The sequence below is a fragment of the Lissotriton helveticus genome, chromosome 10 (genome assembly GCF_964261635.1).
Source record: "Lissotriton helveticus chromosome 10, aLisHel1.1, whole genome shotgun sequence".
NCBI lineage: Eukaryota > Metazoa > Chordata > Amphibia > Caudata > Salamandridae > Lissotriton > Lissotriton helveticus.
In genome coordinates this window covers 246,336,407-246,354,013 of record NC_136071.1, presented here as the reverse complement: position 1 = coordinate 246,354,013, position 17,607 = coordinate 246,336,407, and positions in this window count along the sequence as shown.

Below are 17,607 nucleotides of genomic sequence, written 5' to 3'. Positions count from 1 at the left end.
GGTATCATGCAAAGCAGATTCCAACAGTTAATATTTTACATTTATTTTTTTAGAAGTCTGTGTCAAAGAGATTGGCAAGAAGGACAAAAGTGACACTAAATCTGTTCTAGCTTACTACTGGTCACAAAGAGGGTGCATTTCTTACATGGTTAAGGTATCTTCTGCACAGTGCTTGAAATCGAAATACAGAAGTGCAGTTTATTTATTTATTTATAGCATTTGTAGAGCGCTCTGTAACCCTACGGGCATCCTGGCGCTTAGGTACATAGCTAAAAGCTTTGTGGGGACAGGAGCATGGACGAGATGCTGAACCGGGTAGATTTATTTATTGTGATGGGTTTTAGAAGGATTTTCTGGGAAAAGCCAAGTTTTCACCTTTTTCCGAAAGGTCAGAAGATCATTAGTTTTTCTGATGTCGATGGGGAGGTTGTTCCATAGGTGGGCTGCAGCTATACTGAAAGCTCGTCCTCCACAGGTGGCCTTCTTGATCCTAGGGATGCTGATGAAGTTTAAGGATGAGGATCGAAGAGATCGGGTGGGCTCATACCACTTAATTTTGTTCTGGAGTGGTCGGGGGCCTAGCCCGTGAACTGCCCTGAAAACAATACACAGGGATTTATAGCAAATCCTTTGGTGTATGGGCAGCCAATGTAGGTCGGCCAGGGCAAGAGTGGTAGAAGATCTGCGCTCACGGGAAAGTGCCAGTTTGGCTGCAGCTGCCTGGACACTCTGGAGTCTGGAGATGAGATAGGCAGGGGATTCCAGCAAGAGAGCATTGCAGTAATCCAGGCGGCTGAGGATGGTGCTCCTGACTATGTCGGCTCTGGTCTGCGGGGGCAGGAGAGGTAGCAGTCTTCGGAGTCCTCTTAATAGGGCAAAACAGCAGCTAACCTGCTTATTAACGTTGGTCTCTAAGCTTAGTTTGTTATTGATAGTGACTCCAAGATTTTTTACAGAGCTCACTGGGGTGGGTGAGTCCCCTAGCGACTGAGGCCAGAAATCTGGCGGTAGATTTTTGGGGATTTTTCCTACTGTGCAGTGCAGTATTTCAGTTTTCTCACTGTTGAATTTTAGTGCGTTCTGACTGAGCCAGAGAGACATGTCCAGCATACATGTACAGCATACTTCACCTTTCCTCCAAACCTATGCTATTTTCAGCGGCGGCCCGTGAAGATGATGCAGTGCTACTGCGGAAATACATTCTAAAACCATGTCACCTTTCCCTGAAGTACAAAATCATACATCTACTTGTCAGTGGGGCCCATAACACCGCGAGTCACTCACAAAAACACTTCCATCCTACTTCATGGATCGGTGAAATTCAAAGGAGAGCTGCTGTATCATAGTGGGGTGTCTAAACTAAAACTGGGCATTCATACTATTTACACCTGCAGTTTAAATGAGTTGACCATGGATTTCATTAATAAAACATTTATTTAGACACGCCACCATTATGGTGGACGAATCTGATAGTAAAAATTAGGCGTAGGAAAATACAAGACCAGCTTAGTTCTCCATTTATCTAATTTTATTACAAGCAAAGTGTATTCACTGTATTTATTTCTTTATTCAAAACAACATTTAAGGAATAAGAGCTACATTACTTTCTTTGATCCACTAAATCATACTAAGGATAGGCTTCCAATGGAGTAGTTGGTGTCAGATTAGATAGAAGATGTTGTTACACTATTAGGAGTCTAACAGCCAGTGTACACAATTGCTTACCCTTATCAAGATTAATTTTCTTTCTTTATGCCCTACTCTAATACCGAATGGTAGGAGTCACTTGTAATACAATATTTAGTTGTTCCGATTAGAATGTTGAAATCTAATTTATCTAGGTCAATCAGGATTGTTGCCTTGTCCAAATAAAATTATGAGATTTGGATTGGACACTTGTAGTATTTCTGATAGGCTTATTTATATGTGATAATCAACCATGACAACTGACCATGATTATTGTCGTGAATCGGTTAATCTTACTTTTCATGCTCCACTGGGTAATCAAACATAAGCAATGAGGGGTACTTTACTCCGTTTGACGTTTTTTTGTGCAGTTTATTTTTTATTGGCATAATGATGGAATTATGTGGTGGGGCATGCGACTCTAACGAGTTTCATGCTGAATTTCCTCGTTCGTAGTGATTGCTTTTTTGCATTGGCTGATTCGTTTCCGATAGTATAAGCGGGGCTTAGGTTAACAGGTTACTTGAACTGAATACTCAGATTGGCCGATGTATTATTTCCGGCTTGATCTGTTTGCCGATTTGTTTCTGTTAGTACAAGCGGGGCTCAGGTTGATAAGTTACTAGAACTTAACACTTTGTTTGGCCGATGTATCATTTCCGGCATGAGCTGGTGCCGATTAGTTTCCGGTAGTATAAGCGAGGCTCAGATTGACTGTTTACTAGAACGAAGGACTCTGATTGGCCGATGCATTATTTCCGGTACGAGATACTATAGCGGATTAGATGGGGAACTGTTTGTGCTTAGTTAATATTGCCGCTTTCATACACAGAGTCTACGCACCACATGAAAGATGATTGGCTACTACTTGGGCGGACCAAATAGGAGACTATGTTGCGATTACGTTCTGGTGGCGCAGTCTGTTTTGATTGGAGGAGACTGGGTTTATAAACTGGTAACCAGGACATAGCGAGTTGTGCAGCAGGTTTACCATGACCCGCGGCGTTGATGCCGTAGCAGCTTATTTTGCTGCTCCTACAGACGACTATTGAAAGGTGAGACTCTGGACGAGGGAGATACCCCATTGGAAATTAGCTTGGATGTCTATTATTGCTTGAATTAGGTTGCTAATAGTTGGTGTTATTTTCACCCTTTTAGATTGATTGTGATTTTTGTTCCAAGAGAAGTAACAAGACTTCCATTGGACCTTCTTGTGTTAAGGAATAGAAGGTAACAAAAAAACAGGATGTGTGGAGGGTCAAAAGGGAATATTTACCGACCTGTCTGCTCACTCCCCAAAATACAGAAAAACACACAGAAGAGTAGAACAGGTCAAAATGGTGGTGTGTGACCATATCAGTGACTATGGTACAGTGGGCTGCATATGCGGACCAATGTTGTCGGGAGTTATTGGGAAACAAAAAGCTAGTATCAATCCCATCAGACCACCCCTTCGGTGGAATATACGTCATGTGGGAATTGCTGATCAATCCGTGTCTTGGCCGGCCATATAGTGCCAGTTTGGAGCTGGATGTCAGAAAACAAGCCATGATGTTTACCAAAACAGTGGACAAGATGGTGTGCAGTGCTAAAGGGTGGTGATAAATAAAATTGACTACACTGGCTCTGAAAAAGTGTATATACAGAAATCCGTGTGTCAAAGGATAAAAGCCGCGCCTGGTAGTGTGACTACCTACTGGCGCTTGTGCAGTACGGTCAACATGTTTCTGCCATAGGGGATTTTCCCCGGCATTCTTCAGGACCTTAAATGTGAATAAGCTACTGCAACTGTAACTACGAATGTCACGTTAGACGGAAAATGGTGATAAGTTTACTAGTAGAAGGATACACATCTACCAGGAACATTAATGGTTTGACGTCCACTGATGGTGGAGAAGCATTTCTTCTTCCTATCAATAAAACAAAAGGATGTTGAACAACAACATTGAATAACACAGACACAACCACCTGCACTCAGAGAGACAGTATAGACAAACCACCTGCATGAATAATTGACATTCTGCATATTTGAAATAAGCATAATAGCTACATCACTTAGAGGCATTTCCTCACAGTGATACTCACCCAGCATTGTGTGGGTGAAGGCCTCACCTCACCCGGCAACCGCTTGGGAGCATGAGGCCCCGCTCTGTGGTGTAGAAAAAAGGACACAGTGAGCTCACAACTCTACAGTGTCCAAGCCAATTGCTCTACACACAAACCTAACGCACTTGTGCTCGGTACCCAACTGTTCCACTACGGTCCACACACAGCTACATTCCCCACTTGTTAAATAGATAAAGGATAGCATAGTAAGGACACTAAAGAGTTCCTCTTGATCATCTTGTGATGGTATTTAAATCTGTCTTACCAATATGTCCACTGGATAAACCTAGTGTGGTGGCGCTAATTAGAATGATGGTGCTAATTAAAGAGGTGGATCATGGTCCACGCTAACCTCAATGAGGAGCCCCTTTAGTATCAAGGGGTCTGGGAGATCATAGACCCATTATATAATACTGTCAAGAGGGAGCCTGTCTGGACTTATTCTATCTTACAAAGTGAAGAGAGTCCATGGGGACACTCACCTGTCCGTCGGTACCCCCATCGTGAAGCCAAGCGGTAGTGGAGGCACTCGTAGGGCCGCCCTCTGGTCTTAAATAACCGCCAGCCAAAAGAGGCGTACGGGTCATCTTACAGGACAAAACTATCAAAGACCAACAAACGCGAGGCGAGACACTGCTCACATGCGCATGCGCATGCAATTGTAAACGTGCCGATAAAGATTTTTACTTTATGCATCATACATCAGCCTTAAGGGAAGATCGAATGGTCACTCCCTACTCAGGTATACCGTTTCACGCATCGTGCGCACTTACGGTCTCGTATCTCCTTTAGTACTATGCCGCAGCAGATCTGTCAGACCTAATGACAGAGAGGACACTATTCTATCGCGCATGCGCGTATGGTAAGGAGACCTGGAAAGCGGTTCGTGTGTTGTGCACACACTACATTAGTCTTTCTGCAGGTGACTATCCCCAATACATTAAAGCTTGAACCCCGTTATATCTCCTTGGTGAGAATGCAATCTACTTGTCATTCTATAAGCCCCTTGCCACAGGCACTTCTGGCCTAAAAGGAAAAGCAATTTTACCCATAGCTGGCGTCGGGCGAATAATACTGGACCAGGTTTATAATTAGAAAATGCACAGACATGCTTCTTGCAATGAAAGAACCACATAGAACAAAACCGTTCTTGTTGTAATTTTAACAAATGTGAACCGCGCCGGGCGAGTGGCCCTGGACCAGGTTTGTAATTAGTAAAAAATGTACAAACATGTTTTTTACAAAGAAGGTAACCACATGGAACAAAAGATGATATTGTTGTGATTTTAACAAATGTGAAACACATAATGTGTTATCCTCCTGCGTCTTGTGAACGGGGAATATATGGTAGTGACCGGGTGGACAGGAGGGTGACGCACACACTTAGGTTAGGTGAGCTCTTGAAGATGCAAAAAAACAGTGTTCGCATCTGTCTTCAATTAGACCCGCAACTAAAAAGTTGCTCTAAATACAAAAAAACAGGATGTGTGGAGGGTCAAAAGGGAATATTTACCGACCTGTCTGCTCGCTCCCCAAAATACAGAAAAACACACAGAAGAGCAGAACAGGTCAAAATGGTGGTGTGTGACCATATCAGTGACTATGGTACAGTGGGCTGCATATGCGGACCCTTTTGACCCTCCACCCATCCTGTTTTTTTGTATTTAGAGCAACTTTTTAGTTGCGGGTCTAATTGAAGACAGATGCGAACACTGTTTTTTTGCATCTTCAAGAGCTCACCTAACCTAAGTGTGTGCGTCACCCTCCTGTCCACCCAGTCACTACCATATATTCCCCGTTCACAAGACGCAGGAGGATAACACATTATGTGTTTCACATTTGTTAAAATCACAACAATATCATCTTTTGTTTCATGTGGTTACCTTCTTTGTAAAAAACATGTTTGTACATTTTTTACTAATTACAAACCTGGTCCAGGGCCACTCGCCCGGCGCGGTTCACATTTGTTAAAATTACAACAAGAACGGTTTTGTTCTATGTGGTTCTTTCATTGCAAGAAGCATGTCTGTGCATTTTCTAATTATAAACCTGGTCCAGTATTATTCGCCCGACGCCAGCTATGAGTAAAATTGCTTTTCCTTTTAGGCCAGAAGTGCCTGTGGCAAGGGGCTTATAGAATGACAAGTAGATTGCATTCTCACCAAGGAGATATAACGGGGTTCAAGCTTTAATGTATTGGGGATAGTCACCTGCAGGAAGACTAATGTAGTGTGTGCACAACACACGAACCGCTTTCCAGGTCTCCTTACCATACGCGCATGCGCGATAGAATAGTGTCCTCTCTGTCATTAGGTCTGACAGATCTGCTGCGGCATAGTACTAAAGGAGATACGAGACCTTAAGTGCGCACGATGCGTGAAACGGTATACCTGAGTAGGGAGTGACCATTCGATCTTCCCTTAAGGCTGATGTATGATGCATAAAGTAAAAATCTTTATCGGCACGTTTACGCATGCATGCGCATGCGCATGTGAGCAGTGTCTCGCCTCGCGTTTGTTGGTCTTTGATAGTTTTGTCCTGTAAGATGACCCGTACGCCTCTTTTGGCTGGCGGTTATTTAAGACCAGAGGGCGGCCCTACGAGTGCCTCCACTACCGCTTGGCTTCACGATGGGGGTACCGACGGACAGGTGAGTGTCCCCATGGACTCTCTTCACTTTGTAAGATAGAATAAGTCCAGACAGGCTCCATCTTGACAGTATTATATAATGGGTCTATGATCTCCCAGACCCCTTGATACTAAAGGGGCTCCTCATTGAGGTTAGCGTGGACCATGATCCACCTCTTTAATTAGCACCATCATTCTAATTAGCGCCACCACACTAGGTTTATCCAGTGGACATATTGGTAAGACAGATTTAAATACCATCACAAGATGATCAAGAGGAACTCTTTAGTGTCCTTACTATGCTATCCTTTATCTATTTAACAAGTGGGGAATGTAGCTGTGTGTGGACCGTAGTGGAACAGTTGGGTACCGAGCACAAGTGCGTTAGGTTTGTGTGTAGAGCAATTGGCTTGGACACTGTAGAGTTGTGAGCTCACTGTGTCCTTTTTTCTACACCACAGAGCGGGGCCTCATGCTCCCGAGCGGTTGCCGGGTGAGGTGAGGCCTTCACCCACACAATGCTGGGTGAGTATCACTGTGAGGAAATGCCTCTAAGTGATGTAGCTATTATGCTTATTTCAAATATGCAGAATGTCAATTATTCATGCAGGTGGTTTGTCTATACTGTCTCTCTGAGTGCAGGTGGTTGTGTCTGTGTTATTCAATGTTGTTGTTCAACATCCTTTTGTTTTATTGATAGGAAGAAGAAATGCTTCTCCACCATCAGTGGACGTCAAACCATTAATGTTCCTGGTAGATGTGTATCCTTCTACTAGTAAACTTATCACCATTTTCCGTCTAACGTGACATTCGTAGTTACAGTTGCAGTAGCTTATTCACATTTAAGGTCCTGAAGAATGCCGGGGAAAATCCCCTTTGGCAGAAACATGTTGACCGTACTGCACAAGCGCCAGTAGGTAGTCACACTACCAGGCGCGGCTTTTATCCTTTGACACACGGATTTCTGTATATACACTTTTTCAGAGCCAGTGTAGTCAATTTTATTTATCACCACCCTTTAGCACTGCACACCATATTGTCCACTGTTTTGGTAAACATCATGGCTTGTTTTCTGACATCCAGCTCCAAACTGGCACTATATGGCCGGCCAAGACACGGATTGATCAGCAATTCCCACATGACGTATATTCCACCGAAGGGGTGGTCTGATGGGATTGATACTAGCTTTTTGTTTCCCAATAACTCCCGACAACATTGGTCCGCATATGCAGCCCACTGTACCATAGTCACTGATATGGTCACACACCACCATTTTGACCTGTTCTACTCTTCTGTGTGTTTTTCTGTATTTTGGGGAGCGAGCAGACAGGTCGGTAAATATTCCCTTTTGACCCTCCACACATCCTGTTTTTTTGTATTTAGAGCAACTTTTTAGTTGCGGGTCTAATTGAAGACAGATGCGAACACTGTTTTTTTGCATCTTCAAGAGCTCACCTAACCTAAGTGTGTGCGTCACCCTCCTGTCCACCCGGTCACTACCATATATTCCCCGTTCACAAGACGCAGGAGGATAACACATTATGTGTTTCACATTTGTTAAAATCACAACAATATCATCTTTTGTTCCATGTGGTTACCTTCTTTGTAAAAAACATGTTTGTACATTTTTTACTAATTACAAACCTGGTCCAGGGCCACTCGCCCGGCGCGGTTCACATTTGTTAAAATTACAACAAGAACGGTTTTGTTCTATGTGGTTCTTTCATTGCAAGAAGCATGTCTGTGCATTTTCTAATTATAAACCTGGTCCAGTATTATTCGCCCGACGCCAGCTATGGGTAAAATTGCTTTTCCTTTTAGGCCAGAAGTGCCTGTGGCAAGGGGCTTATAGAATGACAAGTAGATTGCATTCTCACCAAGGAGATATAACGGGGTTCAAGCTTTAATGTATTGGGGATAGTCACCTGCAGAAAGACTAATGTAGTGTGTGCACAACACACGAACCGCTTTCCAGGTTTCCTTACCATACGCGCATGCGCGATAGAATAGTGTCCTCTCTGTCATTAGGTCTGACAGATCTGCTGCGGCATAGTACTAAAGGAGATACGAGACCGTAAGTGCGCACGATGCGTGAAACGGTATACCTGAGTAGGGAGTGACCATTCGATCTTCCCTTAAGGCTGATGTATGATGCATAAAGTAAAAATCTTTATCGGCACGTTTACAATTGCATGCGCATGCGCATGTGAGCAGTGTCTCGCCTAGCGTTTGTTGGTCTTTGATAGTTTTGTCCTGTAAGATGACCCGTACGCCTCTTTTGGCTGGCGGTTATTTAAGACCAGAGGGCGGCCCTACGAGTGCCTCCACTACCGCTTGGCTTCACGATGGGGGTACCGACGGACAGGTGAGTGTCCCCATGGACTCTCTTCACTTTGTAAGATAGAATAAGTCCAGACAGGCTCCCTCTTGACAGTATTATATAATGGGTCTATGATCTCCCAGACCCCTTGATACTAAAGGGGCTCCTCATTGAGGTTAGCGTGGACCATGATCCACCTCTTTAATTAGCACCATCATTCTAATTAGCGCCACCACACTAGGTTTATCCAGTGGACATATTGGTAAGACAGATTTAAATACCATCACAAGATGATCAAGAGGAACTCTTTAGTGTCCTTACTATGCTATCCTTTATCTATTTAACAAGTGGGGAATGTAGCTGTGTGTGGACCGTAGTGGAACAGTTGGGTACCGAGCACAAGTGCGTTAGGTTTGTGTGTAGAGCAATTGGCTTGGACACTGTAGAGTTGTGAGCTCACTGTGTCCTTTTCTCTACACCACAGAGCGGGGCCTCATGCTCCCGAGCGGTTGCCGGGTGAGGTGAGGCCTTCACCCACACAATGCTGGGTGAGTATCACTGTGAGGAAATGCCTCTAAGTGATGTAGCTATTATGCTTATTTCAAATATGCAGAATGTCAATTATTCATGCAGGTGGTTTGTCTATACTGTCTCTCTGAGTGCAGGTGGTTGTGTCTGTGTTATTCAATGTTGTTGTTCAACATCCTTTTGTTTTATTGATAGGAAGAAGAAATGCTTCTCCACCATCAGTGGACGTCAAACCATTAATGTTCCTGGTAGATGTGTATCCTTCTACTAGTAAACTTATCACCATTTTCCGTCTAACGTGACATTCGTAGTTACAGTTGCAGTAGCTTATTCACATTTAAGGTCCTGAAGAATGCCGGGGAAAATCCCCTTTGGCAGAAACATGTTGACCGTACTGCACAAGCGCCAGTAGGTAGTCACACTACCAGGCGCGGCTTTTATCCTTTGACACACGGATTTCTGTATATACACTTTTTCAGAGCCAGTGTAGTCAATTTTATTTATCACCACCCTTTAGCACTGCACACCATCTTGTCCACTGTTTTGGTAAACATCATGGCTTGTTTTCTGACATCCAGCTCCAAACTGGCACTATATGGCCGGCCAAGACACGGATTGATCAGCAATTCCCACATGACGTATATTCCACCGAAGGGGTGGTCTGATGGGATTGATACTAGCTTTTTGTTTCCCAATAACTCCCGACAACATTGGTCCGCATATGCAGCCCACTGTACCATAGTCACTGATATGGTCACACACCACCATTTTGACCTGTTCTACTCTTCTGTGTGTTTTTAAGGAATAGAAGGTGACTTTACTGACTCTATATTATAAGGTGAGATTTTGGAAAATTCTTGCTTGTTTAGCCAAGATGTCAATTCCCATATTAGAATAGTTATACTAATAGTTGGTTATTTTTAAATTCTCAGATTTATACAAAATATTCCTCTCAAAAGATACAAGAAGTATTTTTCCCTTATCAGGTGAGATTTTGTTCTTGTTCGGGTGTCTTTAGTTTAGATATCCGGGCTTAGTTACAGTTTCAATAATAGTCGATGTATACATTGTTTATTTCTCTAGCTGCATAGAATAACAATTTCACTAAGAGATACATGAAGAATATCTCTTTGGACTATTTGGGCTACGGAATTAACTTTATAGGTAAGGTAAATTATATACGTATGTCAACAATAGTATTTTGGATTTGATTTTGGCATTATAAAATATGACGCAGAGAAGAGAGTCTTGATATTTACAGTGTTTTGGACACTTTTCTTGGGATTAATTGGATAGCTAAAATGTGTTTAATATTTTCTTTAGAATAATCGAGGTACAGAAAGTGAGACACAGCTTTCACAACGACTATTTGATTGACAAACACTTAATAGGTACGTCTTGTATTCTGACATCCTAAGCCACATGGAGGGGTAATGTGAATAAATAGCATATATTGGAAATGTCTTGTTATAGTTATCATGCATTGTCATACAGGGATGTATCATCAAATATGGAATTGAAATAATTATGTATTTTGCATAATTCTCATATTTTTTCATGAATTGGAGTATGTTACAATGAAAAGTTTCTTATGTTTGTGGTTCCTATTGATGAAGTGTTTACAGGACATGGACTTGTTAAATAGAAAGGTTATTACTGTGCCCTATGTAAATGTGATCAAATTTGAACGTGCGAAATATGGAAAATGAAAGAACAAAAAAAGTTTAATTTACGACTTAAAGGTTTACCTATCTCATGTATGCCATTAGTACCTCTATCTATATGAAAGATTTTAGGAAAGACCAAACCCACATAGCAAGTACCATACCAATGGTCTGGTAATCTATAATAAGCTTTGTTTCCACATATAAAGTATATGCCAGGAAAGACTGGATCTTTTCCCCCTTGAAATCCCCAACCCCCTATGATTCTATAAGTGTCTTTACATTGACTTGCTCCCACAAAATAATTGTCATACACAGTGTTGTCTCTCCTAATACAGAATTTCCTTAACAACGGAGTGTCTATATTTATAGCTACATTCACATTTCTTTCATCAAGATTTTCATCATCAAATGTCCAATGTTTGGATTTCTCATGCTTTACTTTTTCTTTACGTTTATAAGCAATTCTCCTTTCTTTCTGCTTTCACCTTCCTCGTTTGGATTCTCAGGTTCAGGCACACGAATGGTATGGCTTGCGTGTACCCATCTTTTTACTCCAGCACATTTAACTGCAGTGGTGCTAACCAATATGACTTGTCTTGGACTCTGCCAACGAGGCACCAAACAATTTCTTCTGCGGTGAACTTTTATTCGAACCCAGTCTCCAGGAACTAGATCATGAGCTGGACTTTTCTCTTTCGTGTTTGATTCGGTTCACACCTGATGGAACACAGAAGTCACCACGTCAGACAGATTTTTGCAGTTATCCAGTATGATGTCATCATTAATCGTTAACAACTTATTAGCTGGTACAAATGCCTGTCTCATCACCCTGCCCATTAAAATCTCATGTGGACTCAATCCAGTTTTTCTGTCAGGTATGCTTCTTAATGTCATCAAAACAAGGGGCAAGGCATTTGGCCACTTTAGTCCTGTTGCCAAGCACATTTTATCAATCCTGTTTTTAATTGTTCCATTTACCTGTTCAACTACTCCTGACGCCTCAGGTCTGTAAGCACAATGCAGTTTCTGACGAATGTCCAGTGCTTCACATACCATTTGCATGAGTTCATTATGGAAATGTGGGCCACGATCAGTTTCGATCGTCACTGGAAAACCGAACCTATGGATTATTTCACGTAGAATTAACTTTGCAACAGTTAGTCCATCGTTCCTCCTTGTGGGGAAGGCCTCTACCCATCGCGAGAACAAATAGATGATCACTAAAATATATCTGAGTCGGTTACAAGGCGTAAGCTCAATGAAATCCAACTGCATTCGTATAAATGGACCTCCCTCCCGTCCTATGGTTCCCAAACTCACAATAGTTCTTCTGTTTGGATTAAACTGCTGACATACAAGACATCTTTGACATAAGCTCTCAGCAATCATCCTGAACTTGGGATTGTACCACGTTTGTCTAAATAAGCGAAGCATGGCATCTCTTCCAATATGAGCTTGACCATGGTATTTCGGGCCATATTTGAGATCATGCTATCGGGCATTAATGGTCTTTCATTTTTGTAAACCCAAATTTCATCTTCCTCTCTTTGTCTGCATCCTGCTTTTAACCAGACATTTTTCTCTTCCTCATTAGCTTCGTCCTGCATTTGCCTCACTTCCTGCCAAGTTTCAACTACAGTTGTTAGCATTGAAGGACTTGAAACATGTTCCTTTTCCCTGTCCCGATTGATGGATGCAAGATTTTTAGCGCAGTACTTTGCAATTGAGTCTACATACCTGTTACCTCGGGTGATGTAGTCATCCCCCTTCTTGAGAGCCGCACATTTCACAACAGCAATTTTATCAGGCAAGTGAATTGCATCTATCAATATTCTCACAAATTCTGCATTCCGTATTGGTGATCCTGCAGAAGTCATATAACCTCTTTGGGACCACAGTTGTCCGTAATCATGGACAACTCTAAAACCATACTGACTATCGGTCACTATGGTTACCTTGATTTCCTTTCCCAACTCACATGCTCGAATCAAAGCAATCAATTCTGCTATTTGAGCCAAACGAATTCCTTTCAGACAAGATGCTTCCAGTACATCTGCCACTGTACAAACGGCATATGCTGCACTCAAAACACCCTCATCTGTTCTCAGACACGAACCATCAACAAACATCACATAGACGGATTCAGGCAATGGCTCATCTCTGATGTCTGGTCTTAGTTTGGTACAGTATTCAAGAACATCTAGGCATTTGTGATCAACCTCATTTCTCACTTCGGTTTCCTTAGTATCAGGAAATAATGTAGAAGGGTTCACATTTACGCATCTAGAGATTGTCACATTTTCTGCTCCCAGAATTGTCTTCTCGTATTTTGTCATCCTATTGTTGGTCAGGTACTGTGTTTTTTGTCCTAGTGAGAAGAATCTCCACAGAATTAGGTACATACACCCTCACAGGAAATCCCATCACTATTCCTTCACTTTGTTCTAGACTTACGCTTGTAGCTTCTACTGCTTTTAGACAAACTGGCAATGCCTTTGCAACTGGGTCCAAAACAGCTGAGAAATACGCTATTGGCTTTCTCAGTTTTCCATGTCTCGGGATTAGTACTGACAATGCACATCCTTCTCGCTCACTACAGTACAGTTCAAATTCTTTTTCATAGTCAGGCATCCCTAAAGCTGGAGCCTCACATAAGCTCATTTTCAGCTGTTCAAATGCTTCTGTTTCAGTTTTAGTCAGAACTATAGGGTCTCTGATATCTGCTCTGGTTAGTCTCTGTAATGGGTTTGCTATCAGTGAAAATCCGCTAATCGACTGTCTACAGTAACCTACCATTCCCAGGAACATTCTCACTTGTCTTTGCGTTTTTGGTAGCTGCATTCCTTGTATCATTTTGATTCTTTCTGCAGTGACTTGTCTGATTCCTTTGGCAATCTTATGACCTAAGTATTGCACTTCTTTCTGACAAAATTGTAATTTTGATGGAGACACTTTATGTCCCTCTTTTGCTAAATGATTCAACAATGCAACGGTATCTGTTACACATGCACCTTTTGTCTTTGATGCCACTAGGAGATCTTCAATGTGCTGAACCAATACAGACTCTCCAGGCATGTTCAGACTTTCTAGTGATTTCTTTAACAACTGATTAAAGATTGATGGACTTTCAGTATACCCTTGAGGAATTCGGCACCATGCCAAAATACGATTTCCGAAACGGAACGCAAATAATGGCTGGCTTTCGGGGTGTAATGGAACTGTAAAGAACGCATTACATAGATCGATCACAGTGTACCATTCTGCATCATGGGGAATTTGGTATAAGATCACTGCTGGATTTGGTACAATCGGACAACACGGGACAACTATTTTATTTACCTTTCTAAGGTCCTGTACAATCCTAAATGTTCCGTTTGGCTTTTTCAATCCCATTATCGGTGAGTTACAAGGACTACTTTCTATCTCTCTCAAAATGCCTTGATCAATCATTTTGTTTATCACTGGAGTTATTCCTTCAATTATTTCTGCTGTCATTTTATACTGGGGAATGTTTGGGTAACTCACACCTTCTTTTATAGAGACTTTTACAGGATCTACATCTTTCATTAATCCAATATCTTCTCCTGTGAAATCCCACACCTTCTCTTTCACTACCCTTTTCAATTCATCAGGTATATTTTCTCGGTCAAACATAGGAAACAACTTGTTTTGTTCTGCCTCGAACATAAGCATGGTCATTTTATACAGGCTATCTTCATCTGGGGTTTGCAGTTCAATGCCATCTGATGAACAGTATATTGCACAGTTCATTTTACACAGAATGTCACGTCCTAACAAATTTACGGGGCTACTATCACACACCACAAATAGATACATGTCTTTAAAATTTCCAATTTCTACTTCAACTGGTTGTGTTAAGGAAGTTTTGATCTGCCTATTAGCTACGCCTCCAACCTGGATGTGGTCTCCCGAGAGAGGAAAATTTTGGACGTCCACTGACCTAACAGTAGAACGGGTGGCACCAGTGTCCACTAGGAACGTTATTTTTACATCATTCCCCTTTCCGTTCACAAATGAACCAGACTGATCTACCTCAAGAGTGGCTCCAAGCACACACTCTTCTTCCCCTCTCAAGCACCGTCAGAAACTTTCATCCGACTCACTCCCACCTTCCTCTTGTAACCAATACTGGGGACTCACATTCACTCTAGGCGATCTGTTTACCTGCTCGCCTCCGCTGAATCCTGTCTCCGCACTGTATCTCTGATGGTTTACACTGTGTGGAAGTGGCGGTTGTGGCACCTGACTTTGCTGAGTAACTATCTGCTGCTGTTGCGGTTGCTGTTGAATTACCTCATGCTGCACCTGTGGATTCAATTATGCATTTTCTGGATTAACTCTTGGTGGATACTTACACTCTTTCTTCCAGTGCCCTATCCTGCCGCAATTATGACAAGGGAACTTTTTCTTAAGCTCTTCTATATTTCCTACTAATTTTGTTTTGAGGAAATTTCCTTTCAATTTTCCTTGATTTGCATCAGTGTTTTTATTTTCCAATTGTGCTACTTGGTGTTCTGCTACCTTCACTTGTGCCCACATAGCCTTTTCTTTTCATTTCTTTTGTTTGGCATCAATTCCTTCACTACAATATTTGGCTTTTCTTAAGACATCATCTAGTGTTCGACTGACATCCTATCATACTATGCCTAATCATGTCTCCAATTTCTGGTCTTAATCCATGCACAAATCGATATATAAAATGACTCATGTCCTTTTCACTCAATTCTTCATATCCACTATACTGTTTGAATACTAATAACAATCTCTCATAAAATGCATGTACAGATTCTTTCGGTTCCTGAGTAGTTCTGTCTATTTTTACCCAATCTGTCTCTTTTGGTGGGATTTTATTTTTCAGAAATACTACCACTTGTTCATATTTCCTCATCACTTCAAGTGACGGGGCACCTGTTACTTTATCTCGAGGATATTCTTCCTTCGGCCAATTCACAGTTATTTTACACTCAGTCCACAAATCTGCTGGCACAACTATATCAAATAATCCATCCAGATCTACCCATAATACTTTTGAAACTTTCACAAATCGATCTACCTGTCGATACCATTCTACTGGCTTTTCTCTCAATCTTGGGAAATCATTTGTGAATGATAATATATCCTGTCTACTCCATGGAACATGCACATATCCTCCTCCTGGTATTTCTCTCATAGGAAATTCATTTGTGACTGCCTCTTTTTCTCTCACAGGGAACGCTAATGTAGATTTATCACTAGCCTAGTCTTTCTTCTTTGCCCATTTCACTCTCCACTTATTTACATCTCCCCATCTCCGTAACAGCACAATCAATTCTTTTATTTGGGTTAACCTTCCTGTAGTATTCATATTTTCAATGTCTTTTTCTGAAAAATCTACTCTGTAGGATTTCTGCAATGTTTTATTCTTTGCAAATTTTACTTCAAATTCATTTGCTAATCCTTCTAATTGATCATGTACAGATTTTGCTTTCCATGTTATACTTTTGCACATGAACGTAAGTTCATCATCTTGGTACGTTTTTAATCTGTCTGTTCCAATTGTTCCAATAATTAATTATTCCATATCTATTTTCAATCTTGCTGCATCTAATACTTTAGGTTCATGTTCTTTCAACTTCAGTGTTTTAATCCAATCACTTAATTCTTGTTTTGATGGTCCTACAGGAGTCTGTGTTAAATCTATTTTCTCAATACTCTTTTCAGGTGTAGCAGAGTCAGATTCTGCTCCGGTCGCATATTTATAAGGTAAACTCTGATTGAAAATTAAGTGAGGCGGATTTACATTATTCGCTCGTCTAATTTCTGACAAATCTGGATAAATATTTTCTTTTACTTTTTGCAAACTCTGTTGTAAAGGGATTTTCAAACTTGGCTCTTTTATTCTCTGATTTTCAAACACTGGAATTACAGGTCTTATCGTCACTGGGACTGTTACAGCTTCTATGTTTTTCGTAAGTTCTTGTATCTTTTCAGTCAATTCATTTGTAGATCGCATATATTCAGCAGTACTTGTTTGCTCTTCAACCAGTTTTTCTACTCTATTTACGCTATCTCGCTCACTATTTTGCTTGGGAGTACCGGTAAGTCTTGGTTTTGTCATTGAGGTACTTGGATTATATCTCACTTCTACTCTTTCTGGTACATCTCTAAAATGTGAAAATTGCCTTGGGGTTTCATTAACTCTTTCATCTATGGGTGGAGCAGTAGGTGTAGTCCATAAAGAACCTGGTTGATACGGTGGTGGTATCCTATTTAATGTTTCTTCTAGTACAGCATCCTCTGGTTCACTATCACTATAACCTTCTTTCCCTGTTTCCACATTTTTCCTCTTCTCTGTACATTTCCGCCCTTCGTATTCATCCACTAGACTGACTGGATACATGCCATCACACATGTCAGCATTTCTCCATCTGCGCATTCTACTCTAATGTGTCTCTCCTCATAAACCACGCAATCTACCTCTTGGTTTGATATGTCTTTCTGACCTTTCTCGTTCCATTTCATGCATCTCATCTTCCCATTCAACTAAAGCTTCAAATTGGGTTGGTCTGGGTCTTGGCTCAAGTTTTATCATCCTTTCTCTCAAGTTTCGCAAAACTGCCACATTAAAAGATCCGACTTCTGGGAAAGCTAACGCACCATGATTTCTGGTAT